The sequence below is a fragment of the Nicotiana tabacum genome, chromosome 22 (assembly GCF_000715075.1).
Source record: "Nicotiana tabacum cultivar K326 chromosome 22, ASM71507v2, whole genome shotgun sequence".
NCBI lineage: Eukaryota > Viridiplantae > Streptophyta > Magnoliopsida > Solanales > Solanaceae > Nicotiana > Nicotiana tabacum.
In genome coordinates, this window is record NC_134101.1 from 205258118 (window position 1) to 205282480 (window position 24363).

Here is a 24363-nt window from a genome sequence, read left to right on the forward strand (position 1 = left end):
CTTGTATGGGTCCAACTCAATACCCCGTCGACTGATGATGAATCCTAACAGCTTTCCTGAAGGAACCCCGAAGGCACACTTGGCCGGGTTGAGCTTGATATCATACCTTCGAAGTCTTTGAAAGAACCTCCTCAGGTCTGCTACATGATCTTCCTGACGCCAAGACTTTATGATCACATCATCTATGTACACTTCAATTTCTTTGTGTATCATGTCGTGAAACACAGTAGTCATTGCTCGCATGTACGTTGCCCCAGCATTCTTCAGTCCGAATGGCATTACCCGGTAGTAGTAAGTTCCCCATGGTGTAATAAAAGCTGTCTTTTCCGCATCTTCTTCGTCCATTAAGATCTGATGATATCCTGCATAGCAGTCCACAAAGGATCCGATCTCGCGCCCGGCGCAATTATCGATCAGGATATGGATGTTGGGCAATGGAAAATTATCCTTAGGACTGGCTTTATTGAGATTGCGGTAGTCGACACATACCCTGATTTTTCCATCCTTCTTCGGCACTGGTACCACATTGGCCAACCAATCGGGATATCGAGTGACCCGAATAACCTTTGCCTACAGCTGCTTAGTCACCTCTTCTTTGATCTTCACACTCATGTCTGTTTTAAACTTCCTCAGTTTTTGCTTGAACGGAGGGTATGCCGGGTCAGTGGGTAATTTGTGAACCACTAGATCGGTGCTTAATCCCGGCATATCATCATATGACCATGCAAAAATATCTTGAACTCAATGAGGGTTTTGATTAATTCCTCCCTGATGTTTGGCTCAATATGGATGCTGATTTTGGTTTCTCTGACAATATCTGCATCCCCTAGATTTACAGCCTCGGTGTCATTCAGATTAGGCTTGGGTTTCTCTTCAAATTGGCACAGTTCTCGGTTTATTTCTTCGAAGGCTTCACCCTCATCATATTCAGACTCATTATCACAATCGATCTCTTATATCATTAAGTCAGAGTTAGATTGATTTATTAGACTAGGTGGAAGATCCGCTGTGCATGCCATGTCATTAGAACTAGTAAAAAGAGAAATGTTCAGAAAGAAAAAGAACAAAATAAAATTAAAATGAGACAAGAGAAGAGAATTTTATTAAAAATGCGGGATAAAAGGGTTCAAACTTTTACAAAAATAAAATGAGATTTGGATTACACCCTGGAATAATCCGAAAACAAGAAAGAAAAAATCAAAGCCTACTACCAGGACTCCCCCCGGATAGGAAGATGAGTAACCGTCCAATTGCTGGTTTTGGCCTCAGGCCCCACAAACTGTATGTCTGCTCCGCTGGAACCCTCTCCAAATTTTACCATATTGACGTCAGCGAACAGTCTTTCAAAGCTCTGATTCAAATCCCCATCCATCCCAATCAATGGCCCGAGAATTTTCGGGACCGGTGACCCCTTAGCACTTGCTTTAATAAAGGATCTTGAGAGACGCAATATTGGTTTGGGAAGAAACCAAACTCTCTTCTTCATTTTCCGTGCTCGCTTTACATCTGCCGCAGTCGGTTTGAACCCCAATCCAAAGGTCTCCAAATTCTTGGGCAAGGAGACAGGTTGGACAATCCCCTGAAGCTCAGCCCCCAGGCCTTTTCCTGGCACAAACCCATTACCGAGCATCTCTGAAACCATCATGACAGTTGCGGAAGCTACCCTGGGGTGTGGAATGCTTTCACCCTCGAGAATCTTGTCTACTGACACTGCGTCGAAAATCTAATAAACCCAGGGACCTTTGTCACTGTTGGTTTCTATGAAGGGCACAATGGCGCCTCCCATGGTGCATGCAGTGTCTTCGCTGTGCAGCACGACATCTTGTCTATCCCATTCGAACTTGACCATTTGATGTAAGGTGGATGGCACCGCTTTAGCCGCGTGGATCCATGGTCGTCCCAACAGAAGGTTATAAGATACCGCGACATCTAATACTTGGAACTCCATGTAAACTAGACCGGGCCGATGGTCAACTCGAGTATAATATCCCCCACAGTGTCTGTTCCACTTCCATCAAATCCTCGGACGCAAATGATGTTCTTGCGGATTCTACCATGGTCAATCTTTAACTGTTTCAGGGTGGATAATGGACAAATATTGGCACTTGAGCCGTTATCCACCAATGCCCGAGTAACTGCCAAATCTTCACATTTGACAGTCAAGTAGAGAGCTTTATTATGTTCTGTGCCTTCTACTGGCAGATCATCATTAGAGAATGTTACCCTATTCACCTCAAAAATCTCAAAATTTTTGTTGGCAATCGTTTCAAGGTAGTTTACTGAAATTTCATTGGGCACATGAGCTTCATTCAGTATCTTCATCAGGGCCCGATGATGTTCATCCGAATGGATCAGTAATGATAACAACGAGATCTGGGCCGGTGTTTTCTTCAACTGTTCGACAACAGAATAATCCTTCACTTTCATCTTTTTCAAGAATTCCTCCGCCTCTTCTTCTGACACAGGTTTCTTTGTTATAGCTGGGTTGGATCTTCTCAATTCTACTGGAGAAAAACACCGTCCTGATCGAGTCAGTCCCTGCGCCTCACAACTATCCTCCTCCACTTTCTTTCCTTTGTACATTACCACTGCCTTTTCATATTTCCAAGGCACAACCTTGCTATCAATCACTGGTAATTGGACTACCAACTTTATGGTGACCAGTTCCCTGCAGACCCCTTTCAATACAACTACGGGTGTGGATGAGGTCCCTGATACTACCAATTTGGGTGGCTTTGATTTCTTTGTTGTGGTGGACGGATTCTTCCCTAGTATCACCACTGGCTTGACATCTTCCCTCTTCAACTGCACCCCTGCTTCCCCACCGGTTGATTCTTCTTTCGGAGTGGCCTGGATCATCATCACTGCCTGTGAGGGTTTCCTCGGCTCTACTCCCTTATACACCAACTCGATCATGTGAGCTTCGTGGTGTGCTGGCAATGGGTTCTGGTTGATTTTGGGTGCCTCCGGCGCCTGGACCTCGATCTTGTTGGTATCAATAAGATCTTGTATGTCCTACCTCAACCTCCAACATTTTTCAGTATCATGCCCTAGCATTCCTGAGCAGTACACGCAGCTTATTGATCGGTCCAAATTTTTGGGTGGGGGGTTTGGCTCTCTAGGCTCGACAGGACTCACCAAACCTAGCCACCTCAATTTGTGGAACATGGCGGTATAGGTCTCTCCTAACTCAGTAAAAGCTCTCTGTCTCTGTAGCCTGTCATTCCTAGCAGCGTGATTTCGTCGAAAGCCCGCCCCTAGAGGGTTCCTGTATGCTCTTGGTGGAGGATAGGCGTTTTGTGGTGGAGGGTATGTGTTTTGTGGTGGTGCATATATGTTTTGGGGAGCCAGCGCGCGCCATTGCGGGCAAACCGGAGGCTGAGTGTATGATTGGGCTTGGTGTATGGAGAAGTGTGGTTCCGGAGGTGGATAGTAGTGTTGTGGCGGGCTGTGTGGATAATTTGGCCTGTGGGGTCTGGGTTGGTTGTAGTATGGTTTGCCGGACCTGGACCAACTGCCTGCCTCAACCGTGGCGACTTCTTCTTTCTTCTTCCTTCCCAGCGCACCTCCCGTGCCGCTCTGAATAGCCTGGGTCCTTGCTTTGAGCGCTGAGTAATTCAGGATTTTATCAGATCTCAGTCCTTCCTCTATCATGACCCCTATCTTTACTACTTCATTGAAGGATTTTCCAACCGTCGTCACCAAGTGACCAAAGTAAGTTGGATCCAGCGTTTGCAGGAAGTAGTCCACCATTTCTCCCTCTCTCATGGGAGGATCAACCCTGGCTGCCTGTTCTCTCCAGCGGAAACCAAACTCTCGAAAGCTTTCCCCAGGCTTCTTTTCGGTCCTTAGTAATGTGAGATGGTCAGGGACTATCTCGAGATTGTATTGAAAGTGACCCGCGAAAGCCTGCGCTAGATCATCCCAAGTGTACCATCTGCTGGGATCTTGCCTAGTATACCATTCCAATGCCGATCCACTCAAGCTTTGACCAAAATAAGCTATCAGTAGCTCATCTTTGCCGCCTGCGCCTCTCATTTTGCTGCAAAAACCCCGTAAATGTGCCATAGGATCACCATGCCCTTCATATAAGTCAAACTTAGGCATCTTGAACCCAGCCGAGAGTTGGACGTCCGGAAAAGGGCATAGATCCTTGTAGGCCATGCTGACCTGGTTACCCAATCTATGCATGCTCCTGAAGGATTGCTCCAAGATTTTGAACTTCCTCATTACCTCATCTTGCTCTGGGACCTTAACCGGCTTTTCAATCTCTGCCGGTACCTCCAAGTGTGGATTATAGGTATGGGGTTCTAATGCATTGAATGTGGGTTCAAGGGGATAGTACTGCACATCGTGAGCCTGAAACAAGGGCTCACTAGTTGATCTTTGCAGTGTGGTTGGTGGGGGTCCCATAAAGGTGGGAACATTTGGTGGTGGGAAAGGTTGATAGAGTGGTGGAGCTTGGCAATCATGGGGACTTCTCTCCTGATAATAGCGGTGATTCGGGAGGCTTGTTGAAGGGCCAGAGTGAGGGTATTCCGGCATATGCCCTGATGGTTCAGGGCTCTTTTGTACTTTAGCCAAGGCTAACTGCATCGTATTCATCTCCAATCCCATTCTTTCTATCTTCTCCATCGCTTCTTTCAACAACTGGCTTACTGTCCTTTCTTCCTCGGCACTATTTTCTGAAGTAGTCATGCTTGTCGGTACCGATCCTTTGGATCTGGTTTGATAAGGATGTGTTGCCAGAACGTTTTAACAACTAACTGTATGGTATTTGTGGAAAACAACAAATTTGTTAGTGTTAGAGTTTAACAGATTTTGATAATAGCACATTGGGGATGCAATGCTCCTAGGCAGTTAACCATTTCTAACATGTTTTGCTCCAAACGCATGCGTCATCCCAACTTGCTTTATTTGTGCCTTTAAAGTGTTTTGGGAACCCCCATTTTTCTCTCTATTATTCTTTCTTTCTTCCTTTTTTTTTTCTTTTTCTTTCTTTTTTTTTCTTTTCTTTTAGTGGTGGTCGAATCTTATGTGGATTGCCTACGTATCACGTCCTCGCGTGAATCAGACTGGGCGTAGTTCTGCCACAAAGTAAAGACGCAAAATTCTTTTGGAATCATTCAATTTATCACCAAAATTTGCTATTACAAACTACTTATTTTAAACAAAGAACAGCAATAGTACAAATTCCAAAATTCTTAACCTGACTCGATAAAAGAAACAAAAAACAACATAGGGGAAGATAACAGACCCATAAAGTCAACAAACAAGACTCGAACTAGGGATACATTAAGGATTTCAACTTAGGTGCTCGCGAGGCATCGTTCGGCCTTTCCGCGGGCTTTGGTTTGAGACCTCTTTGTAAGCTTTTCAACTCATTCAGGATCCGGTGAACATAGCCCATGACAAAGGCGAGTAGGGTATCACGAGGCATCTGCTCACACGCCAAGCATCTCCTGTAAATGTAGTGCCCAATTTCGTCAATCCTACCTCGAATGTTGTCCCTTTCCCTGAATAAGTGCTCTATTCGCCGGATTTTCAGTCCCAGTGCTTGAGCATTGTCGGCAAGTCGATCCTGGAACCTTTCCATTTGTTTTTCCATTCTGGTCATCACATCATAACAAAGCCTTCTGTCAGCTTGGGCATCTCGGGCTTGTTTGAAGATCTGCTCCTGAAGAGTGGAGTTCATTTTCCTTAATAGCCCGATGCTCATTTAAGAATCCCTTATGACTTGTTGCAGATGCTTTCTCCGGGCCATTGTACCTTTTTCCCATCTGACCCTCATTCTTGCTACGCAAGCTTTAGATCTCTCCAAGTCCTCTCGGCTTTTGCTGACCTGACTCCTTAGCTCTGCTATCAACCTCTCATTGGACTGATTTTTCTGTTGGTCACCGGCATTCTTTCTGTCTTGGCGGAGTCGGGCTCTCAGGGCCTTGTTTTCTTGGGCCAACTTATTCTTTTCCCCTTTGTCGGCAGCAATTTGCACATCATTTTCAAATTCCAGGTCCCTAATCTGTTGCTTTAGCTTGCCTATTTCTGCCCTGTAGTTTTCTTCTTTTGCAAGCCAGCCCCATTGTTCTTGCGATGACTCAACAAAATCTTGGAGGTGAGGTCTTTTGGTTGGCCATTCCGGTTCGTCTCTCGCAGTGCTCTTCTTCCTATGCCAAGCTAGATAGGCAGGTGAGACTTCACCTCTGGATAGGTCACTCACTCGAGTATTCGCCGGCAAATACTGGCATTCGCTCCATATATAACGAACTGTCTCTTCATGAAATTGGCCGTCGTTGCTGACCTCGACTGCGTAAATACTGAGATCTTCGTCTGGATGTACCACCTGACATCTTCCCATTTGTCTCATCACCCGGTAAGGAGCATAAGGCTGAACACCTCTGAGTCCCATTAACAGGAAGTAAGGACCAGTGGCAGGCATGTACACAATTTCTTCAACAGGAAGCCAACCCAATGTCCAATCTATTTGAACTGCGGTGATGGCATGGAGATAGGATACCAGTCTTCAAACCCTTCCAGTAATCTGAGCCCTGAAACCCTCAGGTTATATCCTTCGATGCAGCCTTCGTTCGTAGATATATAGCGCATACACTGAGGATGATGACATAAGTGCTCGATCATCCACATCTACAATAACAAATTGCACCCTACGAAGAAATCTGCCCCGGCTTTACAGGCTGTGAGAGCTGAGTATATCTCGGACACTATCATAGGAGAAAACATGCTTTTGTCGTTGGTAATCAGGACCTTGACGATTCCAGCCACCTTCAAGTCAATATTTCTGTCGTTCCGGGGAAACACCACAATGCCCAAGAATGCTACCATGAAAGCGAACCGCCTATGTTCATCCCACTTTGTCCGATTCCCTCTGCTGCAAACACCGCTTTTCGGATCATCGAACCCTCCTATATGCCCATACCTCTGATATGTGAATTGTAAGGTAGAAAAACCCCTATCCAATTCAGCGTACGGGACTCCCTTGCTTATATTCAGTAGATCCATGAATTTGTGTGAATTTACGGCTCTCGGAGCGATCGAATATTTGTGCCTTAACCCTTCAGTAACGTCCATGTAGCCTGCTACCTCTTCTAAGGTTGGGGTGAGTTCAAAATCCGAGAAGTGGAATACATTGTGGGCCGGGTTCCAAAATGTAACCAAAGCCTTTACGATGTCGCCTCTGGGCCTGACATTCAACAAACTGGTCAGACCTTCCAGATGCAGTTTGATCTTGTCTTGCTCTGACTTTTCCAAATCCTCCCACCATAAGCGCAACTCCAAAGGGATATTGCTCCTAACTGTTACCGGCAAACTTGGACCTGTGCTCAATCTGCATGTTTATTAAGGTGATTAAGCAAAAATCCAGACTCATTTGACCCAGAGACAAAATTGACACACTTTTTCTTTTCCCTTTTTTTTCGAAAATAAAATCCGGTTTTGTGAATACGGCCTTTCAACACCTCGACGACGAAGGTTTTAAGGCTGTGTTGGCTAACTGGTGAAAACCTTGAAAAATGACCATATGCAGTTGTTCTTGCAAAAACAGCCTTCCGGCGCCCTTTTAGGGACATTCGGCTATTTCTGAAAAGAATGGCATCACCCTAACTAAATAAAAGTAAAATTTTTTTTTTGGATTATTTTTGCAAAAGAAAGTTGGACCCGACGGGGGTTGCCTACGTATCTCACACCCTGCGAGAATCAAACTGGCGTAGTTCGGGCGGAGACTATAAACCAAATTTGGAAACATGACAAACAATGACCATCCTATTTTCCAACCCAAAATAAAAGACTCTTTTTCTATATTTTGTTTTGCTTTTTGAGTGAAACAAACTATATATATAAAAAAACCAAACATTTTTTTCTCATTTTCCAAAATTTCAGCAAAATTTCGACAGTATTTGGGCATGGTTTTTCTAAAATAGGCAATTAATTCTCTATACTATTACCTCACTTTTTTTTCCCACAATTTTCCCACATTCCAGATCTTTCGAAACCGGTCAGCATGCAAGTCTGAAGCAAATAAATGCATAACGCAAACAGGATGTAGCAGGATGGTCTTTTCATTTCAGTTTGCTAGTCCTAGACGGACTCAACCCCTGTGTTGAGTCCCCTAAGTCAAATGCACATGATGCAAATAAGCGTTACTACTAGGGATCCGGCATGAATCGTTATACTAAGTTTTAAAACCTAGGTGTTTGTTCTAGACCTGGCTTACCCGAGCAGACAACTCGAGCTAAGGATGGGAGCTGTGTACCTGTAACCAAAGGGCCATCCAATTTTGCAACTCCTCCAAATCCTCGTTATATTTTGGTATATGACACTAACAGAAAGAAGTCACGACCAGCGTGCACTCCTCGAGAGAGAGAAGAGAGGGGTTTCGGCATAGTTTATATATACAGTCCAAGTAATATCAAAGCGGTAAGAGCAACATTTTGCACATTTAGGCTAAAACATGTAATAAAAATCAGATAATAAATAAAGCCAAATAATAACAATTATTCTAAGCTCAAATTCTTAACCCTAAACCAGTGGTTCGGGGCTATTTATCCCCAGCGGAGTCGCCAGAGCTGTCACACCTCCTTTTTCCGCCCCCGCGAGGGGTGAAGGAGTTTTTCCAATTAAAGGACAATCGAAACGGGATTTATTTATTTATTTCAGAGTCACCACTTGGGAGATTTAGGGTGTCCCAAGTCACCAATTTAATCCCGAATCGACGAAAAGAATGACTCCATATTATAGTCTGCGAACCAGAAATCCAGATAAGGAATTCTGTTAACCCGGGAGAAGGTGTTAGGCATTCCCGAATTCCGTGGTTCTAGCACGGTCGCTCAACTGTCATATTCGGCTTGATTATCTGATTTAATACATATTGAACCTATGTGCAAATTTTAATTTTCAACCGCTTTTGTCATTATTATTATTATTTTTACAGGGAATTGCAATGTTGTGAAAATGTATCTCGAATCGCGTCACAATCAATGCACCCGTGGTTGTCGACACACTTTGACTCCGTTGAAATTTGGACTTGGGTCACATAAATATGCACCCGAGTTTAAGAAAATTAAATTATTAAAGGCGCGCCTAAAGAGACTAGCGTATCATTTACTTTGGGTAGGGCCGTGAAATTTGCTAAACGGCCCGTCCCGGAATCTAAGCAATTTTAAAGCAAATATTTACTGAGGGCCCCGCAATTTTTGTATTTTTATTCGGCGAGGTTTATCTCATTCTTATTTTTAAAAAAGGGAATTTGCAACGTCATGGACACGCATCTCGAACCACGTGTCACAATCAATGTACCCGTGATTAGAGACACATTTCGACTTCAATGTACCTGGTATAGGAAAGCAAAAGAAGAAGGGGAATGATCAGTAGAGCAGTATGTAACAACACAACAACAACAGCAACAGGTACAACCCAATAATAGACCAAAACTCAACAGCAACTTAAGTGAAAACCCAGCAGAAACTTCAGAAAAACCCAACAGCAACAAACCAGTGGACTTTTAGTCCAAACAGGGAACCAAGACACTTAACTGAAACAGTTTTTAGCAAGTAAAGAACCCAGGGAAGCTAACTGAAACCCAGCAGTGTGCCCAACCAAACCAGACCAAAGCAGAGAAAGAAAACAGGTGCAGAAACACAGTGACTTCTGCTTGTTATGTTTAGAAAACCAGCACTCTTTTAACTCTCAACACTTAAAATTGTCCAGCCTCTAATTTCTGATTTTTCTCCCCTTAAACTCTGATGTGTAACCAAACAAACACCCCAGAAAGAAGAAACAGCCTCCAACTCCTTGATGTGGAGTTTCAACTTTAAACACTCTATTTCTCTCTCAAACTACTCTTTTAACTTTGGAAAATTATCTCAACTTTCAGCCTATTTCTGACTTGTGAAGGTTCAGAAAAACAGCAGCTGAAAGCTTTTCAAATTCTGAAGTCTTAGTGTTCAGCCTTAATTTCTGATTTCCTAACCTCTTAACCTCTCATCTCTAACCCTTTACTCTACCTTAAATGAGCCTATATATAGGCAAAATACAAGCAAACCCCCAGGCTGCCTCGTTTTTCCCAGCCCTCAACTCTGCCCATACCCCTTTATTTCCCATTAACATGTGTTTTGTGCCCCAATGGTATGGGCAGTTGATAGTCTTCAATTACCCCCATGCTATCAAGTTTTATTCCCCACTATTGTATTAGTTTAATGCTATTTCAATACCCTATGTCAGCCCAACTTAAACTAACCATTTCTAATCTTTTCCCACCCCTAAACTACCCCTGTTAGCCCCTGATTATTACTGTATTACCCAACTGCAGCAGTAGGACATTTTGAACTTCTGAAAGTTCAAATTCAAGCTGCCTTAAACTGAGTTCTAGCTATTACATTGCAGCTACAATCCATTCACAGATAATGTCAAACAATCAACTAAACGACAATGATTCGATCAGTCATATGAAGCTATACGAATCAGAATATTTGCACATTCAGTCCTATGAAACTAATCGACGACATTTATCTAATCGACTATACTAATCATAACATAGAACAAACAGTCGATTAAATGAACCACATGAACAGGGCATCAACTGCCTTCAACAACTTTGCATGACACAGGGAAACTATATGAATTGTCGATTCGACGATATTAATCAAATTGAAGTATATATATCACTATACGTATTCAACCATAAACGAAATAACAATCGACCAAATAAAAGGTCTTACGAAGATGGAGAATAATTGAAAGAAAAATATCAGAAATAACAAACAAACTGACTAAACACGTTATCAAATTCAAACAACACTCAAACAAAAATAGAAAAAGAACAAGGAAAACTCACTGGAAGCTCAACAACAAATGACCCAAGCCTGAACTGGATTTGCTCATTTGAAGTCGAACAAACTTTAATCGAGGTGTTTTTAATCGAGAACACTTCGATTAAGGTCTATTAGACCCCAACCCTCCGTTTAAACTAGCCGGATTCCAAAAGTTCTTGTGTTCTAGGGTTCGAACAGTTCGATTTGGGGCTTGAGGATTTGTGGGTAGATTCGGACCAAACCAAGCTTGGATTGGTCACGAGTGAGGGCAGGGTAATGGTTGGTATGAATCCGGGGTGGGTTGGTGTAGATCGGGGTTTTGCTCGAACCTTCAAATGAAGATTCAAGACGATGGGGACTGATTCGAACCCAACGGTTTGCAGATCCGTGTTCAGGGTGGTTGGGTGCATCAAGGGTGTTACTTTGGTGGCCACCGGTATCGTTGCCGCCGGGCTCACGGTGAGAGTGTATGGGGGCGGCTAAGGTTTGGAACGGCGGTTTGGGTTTGTGTTTGGGACGATAGAAGGGGGGGGGGGTGTTCGGATAGGGGTGTGGGGTAAAGGTTTAAGCTTATATACGTAGTGGGCGGTTAGATCCCGATCGTTGGATGAAGTGAGATCGATGGTAAGGATCTTTCACTTAATGGGGAACGACACCGTTTGGCATTGGTTGGGGGGGGGGTCGGTTTGAATTGGTTACCAGATCGGGTTTGGAACCGGGTTGCTGAAAGGGATCTTGGACCGTTGGATTGGACTGGATGGAGGGCTCAGATCAAATGCCCTATGCGGCATCGTTTGGGTAAGGGAATGGCCTGATCTGGACCATTCATTTGAATCAATCAATGGCTCAGGATGGGGATGCTAATACGACGTCGTTTGGGGGCATGCCTGGGAAGCCTGGGTTTGGACTAGGTTGTGGTAATTGGTTTGTGCCTGATTTTTCATTTAAATTTTAGCCCAAATCCGGTATTTTCCTTCTTTATAATTAGACAAAAATTCCTAAAAACCAAAATTAAACACACAAATATTAATTAATACCTAACAACAATTATCACATGAATTAAAACATCTAATAAAGTTACCATGACAACAAATAGAATAACAATGCATATTTTGTGATTTTCGCTTTCAAAACCAAATTATGGTTAATTAATTCGTAAATGTACCATTTTCCCTAAATGCATGCAACATGTATTTTTTTGTATTTTTTAACTATAGCAAGGCGAGCATTTACGGACAAAACAATTATCAAAAAATGTTACACAAACCCTCAAAATTGTACCCGAAGGTAACCTGTTTTATTTCTTTTCCGATTTCTTTTGGAGTAGTTTTCGTGAAGCAAAAATCATGTGCTCACAGTATTGACCTGACAATCTATATCGAGGCTGTTGGCTTCTTAGGGCTTTCCTCGAGTAGGCGAGTCGTCGCTGCTTCTCGCATATATGTGGGGCGACTTCGGCTTTTTCACAAGACTTCACTATTTTTAGATAGCCGCGTTTCTGTTTTGGCATGGGGTATTTCATTTATTTAGGCGCAAAAAGTGTTGGTGCACGCCCTTGCTTTGACCTGTTAGTTTCACCATAGTCATGGAAACCACTTCGGGGCCGATCCGGTATAGGACAGGGGTGCTGCTCTTGGTTCTTAGGAACTAAGGGAGTTCGCTCTGGAGACGGCGTCCTTGATAAGAGAGGAACACCTGGAGATGGCGAGGAGATAATGCGGGTGGAGCGAGGGGATAACACTACAGGTGCTTTCCCCAGATGAGGGCTTTGTGGACTCCACCGATGGATTCTTGAGCGTATAGGTATACCCTTTCGCATTTGCCCCCCTGATAGGGTTGTGCTTGATTTTTGCTTGAAGTATCGGGTTACCATAGGATAGATTCATTCGTCGTTTTGGAGAATGGCGTTGATGATGAGGTTCTTCGCGGAGAAGGCCGGGCTTGAATTCACGCTTGATCACCTTGTCAGGCTTTATCAGCCCTTTCATCATTGAGGCCTGCTAACACTTAGGTGTCGTTCATCCACACCCTTTGTAATTGATGAAGAGGAAAGCGGGGATCGAGAGTGGGCCAGTTGGTTTATCTGGGTTCGGACGACCGACATTATCCTTTTGGAGTTTTTGCCATTTCCTGAAGGATTGAATTATGCACGTGAGTGAGGCGTTTGGTGCTTTTTCAAATTTCGCCTATAGCGAAAATCAACTAAGTAATAATGTTGTCTCCCTTGTTGCAGCAACTTCGTGGATGCCGGGCGAAGTCCATAATCTGCCCGGCTGGGTCCGGAAGCTAGTGACCCATTCGTCCTGTGATGAGCGCAGGTGGTGAGCTGTACTTCGTACCGGATGGGGAGCGCAGTACCAAGGTATGTGTGTATGCTACCTTTGCCTTGCCTTCGTATACCCAAGGTAATATTTTCCCCATCCATTTGTGTTGGATTCGCCGTTTGCAGATATTGGGCGGTTCCTTGGGATGAGGCACCCGCAGTGTGACGGAGCCTTTAGTGGTGCCGGTCGGGCTCACATTTCCGAGGAAGGGGCAACACTCGGGTCCACTGCTCCCGGAGTGCCTAATTCCCGGCCGGCGGTTCCCTTGAGCGAATACGCCGTGCCCGAGGTCGGTTCTTCTGGGGCCGTAGTATGAAGATCAATAGGAGTGTGTTCCGAGTTCGAGAAAGTTCGTCGGCTTCACTTTGTGGTGAGTTTATGTATAGTTTCCCTGTGCCTCATGTCCTCCTCCCTCTATTGAACCTTCCTTGTGCAGGCTTGTGATAGGCTTAGGTCTGAGCTGCTCTGTCATGGGGCCAAGCTTCAGAAAATTCTGGATGAGGGCGAATCCCTTAGGCTCCTTAGCGAAGAGAAGGAAGTTGAGCTGCAACATTGGCGATATGAGGCATACTAGAGCTCAAACTATGAGAGCTATTTGGTGGAGCAGGTAACTTCCTGTAGTACGTGCTTCGCTCCTTTCTAAACTTAAGGCTAAACCCTTTTGCCGTATCAGTTGCAGAGAAAGGTGGAGGACTTGGAGTACCTCAAAGGCGACGTCAACCGTGTCAGGGTTGCTTGTGGGGAGCTAAAGGCTCAAGTGCAGGCTCGAACTTTGGAGGAGATGAGTGCCTCGGCCAAGGTTCCTACCCTCGAGGTCCAAATCCGCTTGACTCGTGACAACGCCAAAGTTCAAGCGGATATGATTAGGAAACTCAAATCTAATCTCTCGAAGGTCAGAGCTGAGATAATTGATGCCCGGGTGAAAGCGGCACTAATCCAAACCAAGGCTGATCATGAGATGGCGATTCGTATGAAGGATGCTGCTGATGCCCAAGCTGAGCTAAAGTGAGCCCTCGACTGGGGGAAGAGGATCGAGGAATATATTTGTTGTAGATCCCGAAGAGTGGTACTCGAGAAGGTCAGTGCAAGGGGCTTCGTCCTCTCGGAGGAATTGGCTCGAGCAAGGGCGAACGAGCGTGACGCTCGATTATTTCTTGCTGACGTTGCGGAGGGTGAATTTGACAAGCTGTAGCCCTTTAGTGCAGAGTGTAAACTTTGCCATTTTGTCACTTTAAACTTTTCCATTTTGTCGCTTTGTCTCTGATATACGTAGGGCATGCCTATAGATGGAGAATGCGTTTTTTTTCTTCGCGCATGTAATATATAAGCAGAAACTTGAAGCTTTATTTCTTTTGTTCCTTTTTTCTGTTGTTGCTTTCGATCGGGTAGGCTGGTTTTGGTGTTTGGCAAGGTCCTCATAGGTCTAGAACGGATCGGACAGACCCGGGGGCTCTTAAGTGCGATCCTTGGCGTGACCAGGTGCTGGGGCCTCTGTGCTTAGCCCGACTGTTTAGGCTTAGTCTCTGAGTCGGGCTCCGGCTCGAGCCTTCTTGTCCTCGAATATTTTGTGCCCGTGCGAGCAGGTAATAATTGTTTTTATCTCTTTCCCTTGGGCATTTTCCGTTCAAACTGTTTTGGGTCCAGTCTTCGAGTCGCATTGTGACTCGAGCTTCAATTGACCCTCAAGCTCTTTCCTGCCTGCATGGGCGGATGATGATGGCCCTTTGTGCTCTGGGTCGAAGTAACCTTACGGGTGCGTGGCTCGGAGTTTTACTCGGCTGTCGATAGCGACACTTATGGCATGCCCTTAGGCGTATTGCAGTTTTCGGGTCCAGTGGTTTAATTGATTGGCTACAACATGTAAAAGATTGTTTGTGTAGTTATTTTGAACAATTATTTTGTTTAAATCTTTATTTATTGGTTCTTTATCGAGGTGAATGCTTTCTCTTTTGAAGGGGGAAGATGTTATGACCTCACTTTGAACTGGTATTATTATTTTATCCAAAGGCGGAATAGTGGTTTCTATTGTACCTTTATTTTTAGTATACCATTTGTTAATAATCATTTGTAAAGATTCCTTTTGATTTGGAATCTGCCCCGTTAATTAGAACCATCTAAAGAATTCTATATCACATCTAAGTCTTTTTAGATCTTTAATCCATTTATTTCTGAAAGACTTTCTTTGATCTAAAGAATAGGCATTTACATACCATTTTCTTTTAATGTTGTTATCAGGGTGTTCCCACTGAGCATTTAGACTTTTCCAATCTATTTCGAAGTTACTTTCTTCTTTAAGAGTTCCAAGTCTATCTATTGTTTCTGCGGATGAACTTTTATGAATAGAAGGACCCTTTTGATAGATTACTTTAGGAACAGTTTTATTAAAATCTACTCCTTTTATTTTCCTATCAAGTTCTTCGATTAGTTCTTCATCGCTTTTATCGCTTATATTGCTTTTATACTTTTCCTCCGAGGGTTTAGAAGAAGAAGGTCCACTGAAGGACATTCTTTTACTGGAAGAAGCATCGCTTATTGAGTTAGATCTTAAAAATTTTAAGTCTACTGCACCTGTTGGGTGTTGAATTACTTGTTCGATGTGTGAACTTTCTTGTTCATATTTAGTTTGAGTTATGGATTCAAAACGCCATTCATCTTTGGATAATATTTCATCCCATCGAATCATTCTAGGGACGAAGAGTACCCACTACTAAAAAATCCTCAGCCATGACGGTTCTTGGGTCTATCCCAACAGGAGCTGGCCCATTTCAACAGGCTTCCTCAAAAGCCTCTACCAGCCAGACAGGAAAAGCACTAACAAGTGTAGACTATGATTCAGACAGTAACAGCTCAATAGAAGACAATTGTAACTGTACTGGAGCAATTTGCGTGTGTAGTCAAAACTCACTTAGAGTAATATCGGAAGATTCCAAGGAAGTCTTATTCGACATCATCGAACATATTGATAACAATGACTTAACGAAAAAATATCTAATTGAATTAAAAAACATTATGGTTAAACAAAAGGGAAATCGACCACAGATAGAACCTTTTGATATGAAGAAAGTAATGGATAGATTTTCTGTTAAAACAGAAGAACCCACTACCGTCCAACATCTTCAGATTGAACTTAAATCAGTAAAAGAAGAATTAAAAGATATTAAGCTCAGACTTAATAAAATCGAAATGGAAAATATTACTGAGAAAATATTATCCCAAGTGAATAAAGGGAAAACGATTAATCAAGAATTCTTCAACGAAGAAGAAGAAGATGGTAATAATTCTGACAACACTTCAAAATTAAACGATTCAATTGTAGAAGAATCAAAAGACGATTCAGCAGCCTTAGTTAAACTTACTAAAGTAAAGGCTAAAAGCTATCATCTACCCATAACTTTAAAGGTTCAAAATATGACCTTTAATAAATTAGCATTATTAGATTCAGGTACAGATAAGAACTGCATAATGGAAGGAATAATACCTCTTAAATATTTAGAAAAGAGTACGCAAAAATTATACACCGCCACAGGAGAACTATTGAATATAAATTATAAATTATCTAAAGCACATATCTGTAATGATAGAATATGCTTTATTAATGATTTCATAATAACAAGAGATATAAATGAAGAAATAATTTTGGGAATTCCTTTCCTGACTCAAATAAAGCCACATTACGATGACTTAAGTGCCCTCTGCACTAATGTATTAGGAAAAGAAATACGATTTCCTTACTTAAATCCAATCTCTAAAGAAGAAAGTGATTACATTAAATCACAAACAACTTTTAAAATAAACCGATTATCTCAACAGGTTAATTACTTAAAAAATGATATAAAAGTTCACAAAATTGAACAAACTTTAAAAACCCCGGAAGTAGAAGATAAGATTAAACTATTTCAGCAAAAACTCGAACTAGAAGTTTTTTCCGATTTACCTACAGCCTTTTGGGAACGAAAACGGCACCTAGTCTACCTACCTTATATAAAGGAATTTAATGAACAAAATATACCTACTAAGGCAAGGCCTATTCAAATGAATCATGACTTAATGGAAGTCTGTAAAAAGGAAATAAGTGATCTTCTCCAGAAGAAGATAATTAGGCCTTCCAAATCCCCTTGGAGCTGTGCAGCTTTCTACGTTAACAACAACACAGAAAAGGAAAGAGGAGCCCCTAGGTTAGTAATTAACTATAAACCTTTAAATAAGGTATTACAATGGATTAGGTACCCAATACCTAATAAAAGAGATTTATTAAAAAGAACTTATAAGGCTAATATTTATAGCAAATTCGATGTGAAATCAGGTTTTTGGCAAATTCAAATTGCTGAAGAAGATAAATATAAAACTGCCTTTAATGTCCCCTTTGGATAATATGAATGAAACGTAATGCCTTTTGGGTTAAAAAATGCCCCATCAGAATTCCAAAATGTGAGGAATAATATATTTAACCCTTATAGTAACATGTCAATAGTTTATATTGACGATGTATTAGTATTCTCAGAGGACATAGATTCTCACTTTAAACACCTTAATATTTTTTTTAAAATAATAAAACACAATGGTTTAGTAGTCAGTGCTAAGAAGATTAAGTTATTCCAAACAACCATTAGATTCTTAGGGCACGACTTATATCAAGGTACTTATAAACCAATCTGTAGAGCCATTGAGTTCTCCTCTAAGTTTCCCGACGAAATCACAGATAAAACACAATTACAGAGGTTCTTAGGAAGCCTTAACTACGTAGCAGATTTTATTCCTAACATTAGAAAAATCTGTGAACCCCTCTATCAACGTCTTAGGAAGAATCCGGTCCCTTGGAGTCTAGAGCAAACCGACACAGTAAAGAAAGTCAAGTCCATTGTTCAAAAACTCCCGTGTCTAGGGATTCCAAATCCTGAAGCATTTATGATAGTCGAAACTGACGCTTCTGATGAAGGGTACAGTGGTATTCTAAAACAACGAATTTCTTCAGAGTCTCCCGAACAGTTAGTTTGTTTCACTTCTGGTATCTGGAATCCGGCTCAAAAGAATTATAGTACAGTCAAAAAAGAGATTTTGTCTATAGTACTATGTATTAAAAAGTTTCAAGATGATTTAATAAACAAAGAATTTTTATTAAGAGTTGATTGTAAGTCAGCTAAAGAGATTTTACAAAAGGATGTTAAAAACCTTATTTCAAAACAAATTTTTGCTAGATGGCAAGCTTTATTGTCTAGTTTTGATTTTGAAATTGAATTTATAAAAGGGGAACAAAACTCTTTGCCTGATTTTCTAACCAGAGAATTCTTACAGGGAAAAAATGAGACCACAAAAGGGTCCTTTCAGGGCCTCTCCGAAAAGGGAAAATAGGTATTCTGCTCTAGCAGAATTCCCACAATTACTACCACCAGTGAGACCACCCGTGGGATCACTACTAGAAATAATGGTTACCCCTCCGAGAGTACCCACTACTGAAAAATCCTCAGCCATGACGGTTCTTGGGTCTATCCCAACAGGAGCTGGCCCATTTCAATAGGCTTCCTCAAAAGCCTCTACCAGCCAGACAGGAAAAGCACTAACAAGTGTAGACTATGCAATGAAGGTTCCAAAAACCTTCGCTCAAGCGGTAAATCCGCACACTCCGTCAAAAGTTGAAGATAAAAGACCAGCTTCTTCGGAAAAGGAAACTTTTGAGCTCCTTACAAAAGAACCAATAAAGATTTTAGCCCTAGACAAAGGCTATGAAAACTTTGAACTGGCAGATTTAATCTGACCTTGTTACACAGACAGGAATTACGTCGATACCAGTGACCCTCTAAAAACAAGAAGGTACTACGAATTAATACTGACGGACTCCGGATCTGTTACCTTTGAACATACACTTTACAATAAAAGAGATCCTACTAGCATTAGGATTTCAAAATTTACTATTAACAAAGTTTTAAGCCCATTTGAATGGAGTATGGATCATCTACACACTCCCATAGTGTTATCAGTCCAGTATAGGCCCCAAACCTATAACTTTAAGGACTACGTAGATGCATGGTTTAACTTCTTATACTTACGACCAAAAACCCATACATGGTTCGTTAAGTATAGTGAACAAGCCCAAAGACAAATCCTACCCAGATGGTTTTACAATTGGTGGAAATTATTCGGAGGAACAGAGCAAACCATGCCTCGAAGCTTCCATACTTACTATAAGAGATTCCAAATTGAAAACGAAATCTCCTCTCTTCCGGACCACATAAAATTATGCAAATATTACTTTGCAAAAAGAATATCTTTTATTATTAATTGGTCATTTGATATAGAACTAATTGATAAAATCAAATATTTAGTTAAAACACCTAAAATCAAAGGTTGGATTCCTGAAATCAAAGAAACCAAGAAATCCAGACCAATTAAGACAGAATCAAACACCTCTCCGAAAGAGTTAAAGAAAAAACTGCTTGGTATGATAGCCAATATTGAGTCAGCAGATCCGACACAAATACAGGCCATGTTAGAAGCAGTTTCAAGTTCATCCTCTGCAGAAAGCGGAAAAAACGGAGATATGGAAGATCTAGACGGAATAGCCCAAGCATATGCCCAGTCTAGCAGATGATCAATTACCTCTTCAAAGAAAAAACAAAGGCACTAACTCTTCAGAAAAGAAGATAATGACCTCTACCTCTTCAAAAAAGAAGACAACGACCTTTGACTCTTCAGCAAAAAGAAGAGACAGTTGCCCTTTCAAAAGGGTAAGGGGCGACCCTTCTAAAAAGCAAAAGACAAGAAGATCTGACCGCTCGTTATGAACGATCAGGATTAATTTAGAAGTCTATATAAGACTCTTAAATTGTAATATTCAGGGCAGACCGAAAATCGCCCTTCTCTTTTCATATATGTTTTTCCTTCCCTCTCTGTAAAATTTCCGTGTATTTCAGTTCCTCATGTTCTAAATAAAAGTAAGTTTCTTAATTATATCTTTATTTACTTTAATTTCCGTATATTTTATCTATACTTTGGATCCTTCAACTTGGTATCTAGGTCCCTTCATATGTTCATAGACTGAACTGTTATCATTATCTTCTAGAATAGCGTAAAGTTTTTCTTTAGTATTTTCGTCAATTTCTAAAGAATTAACTTTATTCCTTTTCTTTTTCGTGACCTTACAGTCACTGGCTCTATGCCCTGTTTTTCCACATGACCAACATTTATCACCATAATTTTTCTTTCTTTTAAACCTTTTCTTTTTAGAAGTTTCGCCTTCTTTCTTTTCTTTACGCCTATGGCGTCTTCTAGGTTTATCAGAAAATTTATGTTTGTTTTTCTTTGATGCTCTTTTTGAAGGAGCTGCAATTGTTTTGTAACCGAAGTCTTGGTAGAAACTACCAAGTTCAGCTTTGGATTGTAGCCTGTCCTTTTTAATAAGACTTTTTAGTTTAAGGTCTGTACATAGGTCTAAACCTGTAACATTAATGAAGCTTATTAAATCTCCATACGTTAGATTATCATATGGAATTGAACCATTAAATCTATCTTTAATTTTATTTCTTACCTTTTCGGCAAATAACCTGGGTAATCCACTAATGAATCTTTCTTTCCAGAAAGGTCTATTACAGTTTTCTCTGATCATCACCTTTTCTATAAACATATCTTTATACCTCCTAAAATCTGTTAATTTTGGCCAGCTAAGATTATTAAGAAGTTTGAGACTTCTATCTTGGAATAGTTTTGGTTCACCAATAAAATGTTTGGCTATACAGTAGATTAAGGTTGTTGTGTCATCTTCTTTAGCTACTTGTTCGGTTGTCTGAGCATTATTTTCAGTTTTTACTACAGTTTTTATGGTCGTAGCATTAAGAATGTGATTCCTGTTATCTTCGAAGAGGTAATTATCCCACCAAATTTTTAATGTACCGGTAAAACCTAATATTACTAAGGTTGCAACGTGTTTATCTGACGCATTTTTCATTTTATAGGCTGTTACCGCAATTCCTATTTCGTGGAGTTTTTAGTAGATTTGGCCTTCTGATAGGCCATCAATATTCCATTCATAAATTCCAGTTCCGTCATGACTGGAGTAGGATAGATAGACGTCTTCTTCAAATTGAACATCTGGGAATGTTGGTTTTCCATAATAATTTTTCTTATTAGGATGCCGAGGATTTCCCATTATTCTACTTACTTCAGAAGTATTAGCAGAGATAGTTTTTAATGTTACTAGAGGTTTTATCTTATTAGTAGAGTCTGAGCATTCGTTAGAAGCTTTCTCTATTATTATTAATTTTGCTTCTCTGTCCGGGATGGTTTCATCCTTTAGTATTGTTTCATATGTTTTATTTAATGAAGTTAACTGTTTTTGTAATTTATGAAGTCCTATAGTCTTGTCTATACTATTACTAGTTTGTTATGTATGGATTTTTGATACACTTAGTTTGGTTTTAAGTTGTTCTTCTATTTTTTCTAGAAGCTCATTTGTAAAATCAAATTTATCTTTTAATTGCGGGAACTTTTCTTTTGAAAATTTAGGGATTTTGATAGTAGGATGTGTTTCTATGGTAGGTGCTACTGTTGATTTTGTTGGGATCCCTAATCTGTTAGTGTCCTTTAATTGATTGGCTACAACATGTAAAAGATTGTTTGTGTAGTTATTTTGAACAATTATTTTGTTTAAATCTTTATTTATTGGTTCTTTATCGAGGTGAATGCTTTCTCTTTTGAAGAGGGAAGCTGTTATGACCTCACTTTGAACTGGTATTATTATTTCATACAAAGGCGGAATAGTGGTTTCTATTGTACCTTTATTTTTAGTATACCATTTGTTAATAATCATTTGTAAAGATTCCTTTTGATTTGGAATCTGCCCCGTTAATTCGAACCATCTAAAGAATTCTATATCACATCTAAGTCTTTTTAGATCTTTAATCCATTTATTTCTGAAAGACTTTCTTTGATCTAAAGAATATGCATTTACATACCATTTTCTTTTAATGTTGTTATCAAGGTGGGAAGCGATGAAGAACTAATTGAAGAACTTGATAGGAAAATAAAAGGAGTAGATTTTAATAAACTGTTCCTAAAGTAATCTATCAAAAGGGTCCTTCTATTCATAAAAGTTCATCCGTAGAAACAATAGATAGACTTGGAACTCTTAAAGAAGAAAGTAACTTCGAAATAGATTGGAAAAGTCTAAATGCTCAGTGGGAACACCCTGATAACAACATTAAAAGAAAATGGTATGTAAATGCCTATTCTTTAGATCAAAGAAAGTCTTTCAGAAATAAATGGATTAAAGATCTAAAAAGACTTAGATGTGATATAGAATTCTTTAGATGGTTCTAATTAACGGGGCAGATTCCAAATCAAAAGGAATCTTTACAAATGATTATTAACAAATGGTATACTAAAAATAAAGGTACAATAGAAACCACTATTCCGCCTTTGGATGAAATAATAATACCAGTTCAAAGTGAGGTCATAACAGCTTCCCCCTTCAAAAGAGAAAACATTCACCTCGATAAAGAACCAATAAATAAAGATTTAAACAAAATAATTGTTCAAAATAACTACACAAACAATCTTTTACATGTTGTAGCCAATCAATTAAAGGACACTAACAAATTAGGGATCCCAACAAAATCAACAGTAGCACCTACCATAGAAACACATCCTACTATCAAAATCCCTGAATTTTCAAAAGAAAAGTTCCCGCAATTAAAAGATAAATTTGATTTTACAAATGAGCTTCTAGAAAAAATAGAAGAACAACTTAAAACCAAACTAAGTGTATCAAAAATCCATACAGAACAAACTAGTAATAGTATAGACAAGACTATAGAACTTCATAAATTACAAAAACAGTTAACTTCATTAAATAAAACATATGAAACAATACTAAAGGATGAAACCATCCCGGACAGAGAAGCAAAATTAATAATAATAGAGAAAGCTTCTAACGAATGTTCAGACTCTATTAATAAGATAAAACCTCTAGTAACATTAAAAACTATCTCTGCTAATACTCCTGAAGTAAGTAGAATAATGGGAAATCCTCGGCATCCTAATAAGAAAAATTATTATGGAAGACCAACATTCCCAGATGTTCAATTTGAAGAAGACGTCTATCTATCCTACTCCAGTCATGACGGAACTGGAATTTCTGAATGGAATATTGATGGCCTAGCAGAAGGCCAAATCTACAAAAAACTCTACGAAATAGGAATTTCGGTAACAACCTATAAAATAAAAAATGCGTCAGATAAACATGCTGCAACCTTAGTAATATCAGGTTTTACCGGTACATTAAAAAATTGGTGGGATAATTACCTCTCCGAAGACAACAGGAATCACATTCTTAATGCTACAACCATAACAACTATAGTAAAAACTGAAAATAATGCTCAGACAATCGAACAAGTAGCTAAAGAAGATGCTACAACAACCTTAATCTACTGTATAGCCAAACATTTTATTGGAGAACCAAAACTATTCCAAGATAGAAGTCTCGAACTTCTTAATAATCTTAGCTGCCCAAAATTAATAGATTTTAGGTGGTATAAAGATATGTTTATAGAAAAGGTGATGGTCAGAGAAGACTGTAATAGACCTTTAATCCATTTATTTCTGAAAATCCAGTGCGTTAGTGCTGGTATGATCGCATCCGACATTCCTTGCACTCTAAATTTTCTTATTACTCTTCCTCCTTCCGCTCTAGGTGCAAAAGTGTGAAGCCTTAAAACGACATAACTTTACGCTCATTTATCCATTTTACGCGATTCCTCTTTTGATTTTATGTATTTTTACGGATGCCGCCTTCGAGGCCAAGGCGTAGTGACATGTAAAGTGCATCGGTGCTAAGCCCGTAAGGTCGTGGTACATAATCGTAATTTTTAAACATTTTCTTTATTTTTATTATCAAATCGTTTTACCTACAGCCTTTTGGGAACGAAAACGGCACCTAGTCTACCTACCTTATATAAAGGAATTTAATGAACAAAATATACCTACTAAGGCAAGACCTATTCAAATGAGTCATGACTTAATGGAAGTCTGTAAAAAGGAAATAAGTGATCTTCTCCAGAAGAAGATAATTAGGCCTTCCAAATCCCCTTGGAGCTGTGCAGCTTTCTGCGTTAACAACAACGCAGAAAAGGAAAGAGGAGCCCCTAGGTTAGTAATTAACTATAAACCTTTAAATAAGGTATTACAATGGATTAGGAGCCCCTAGGTTAGTAATTAACTACGCCTTG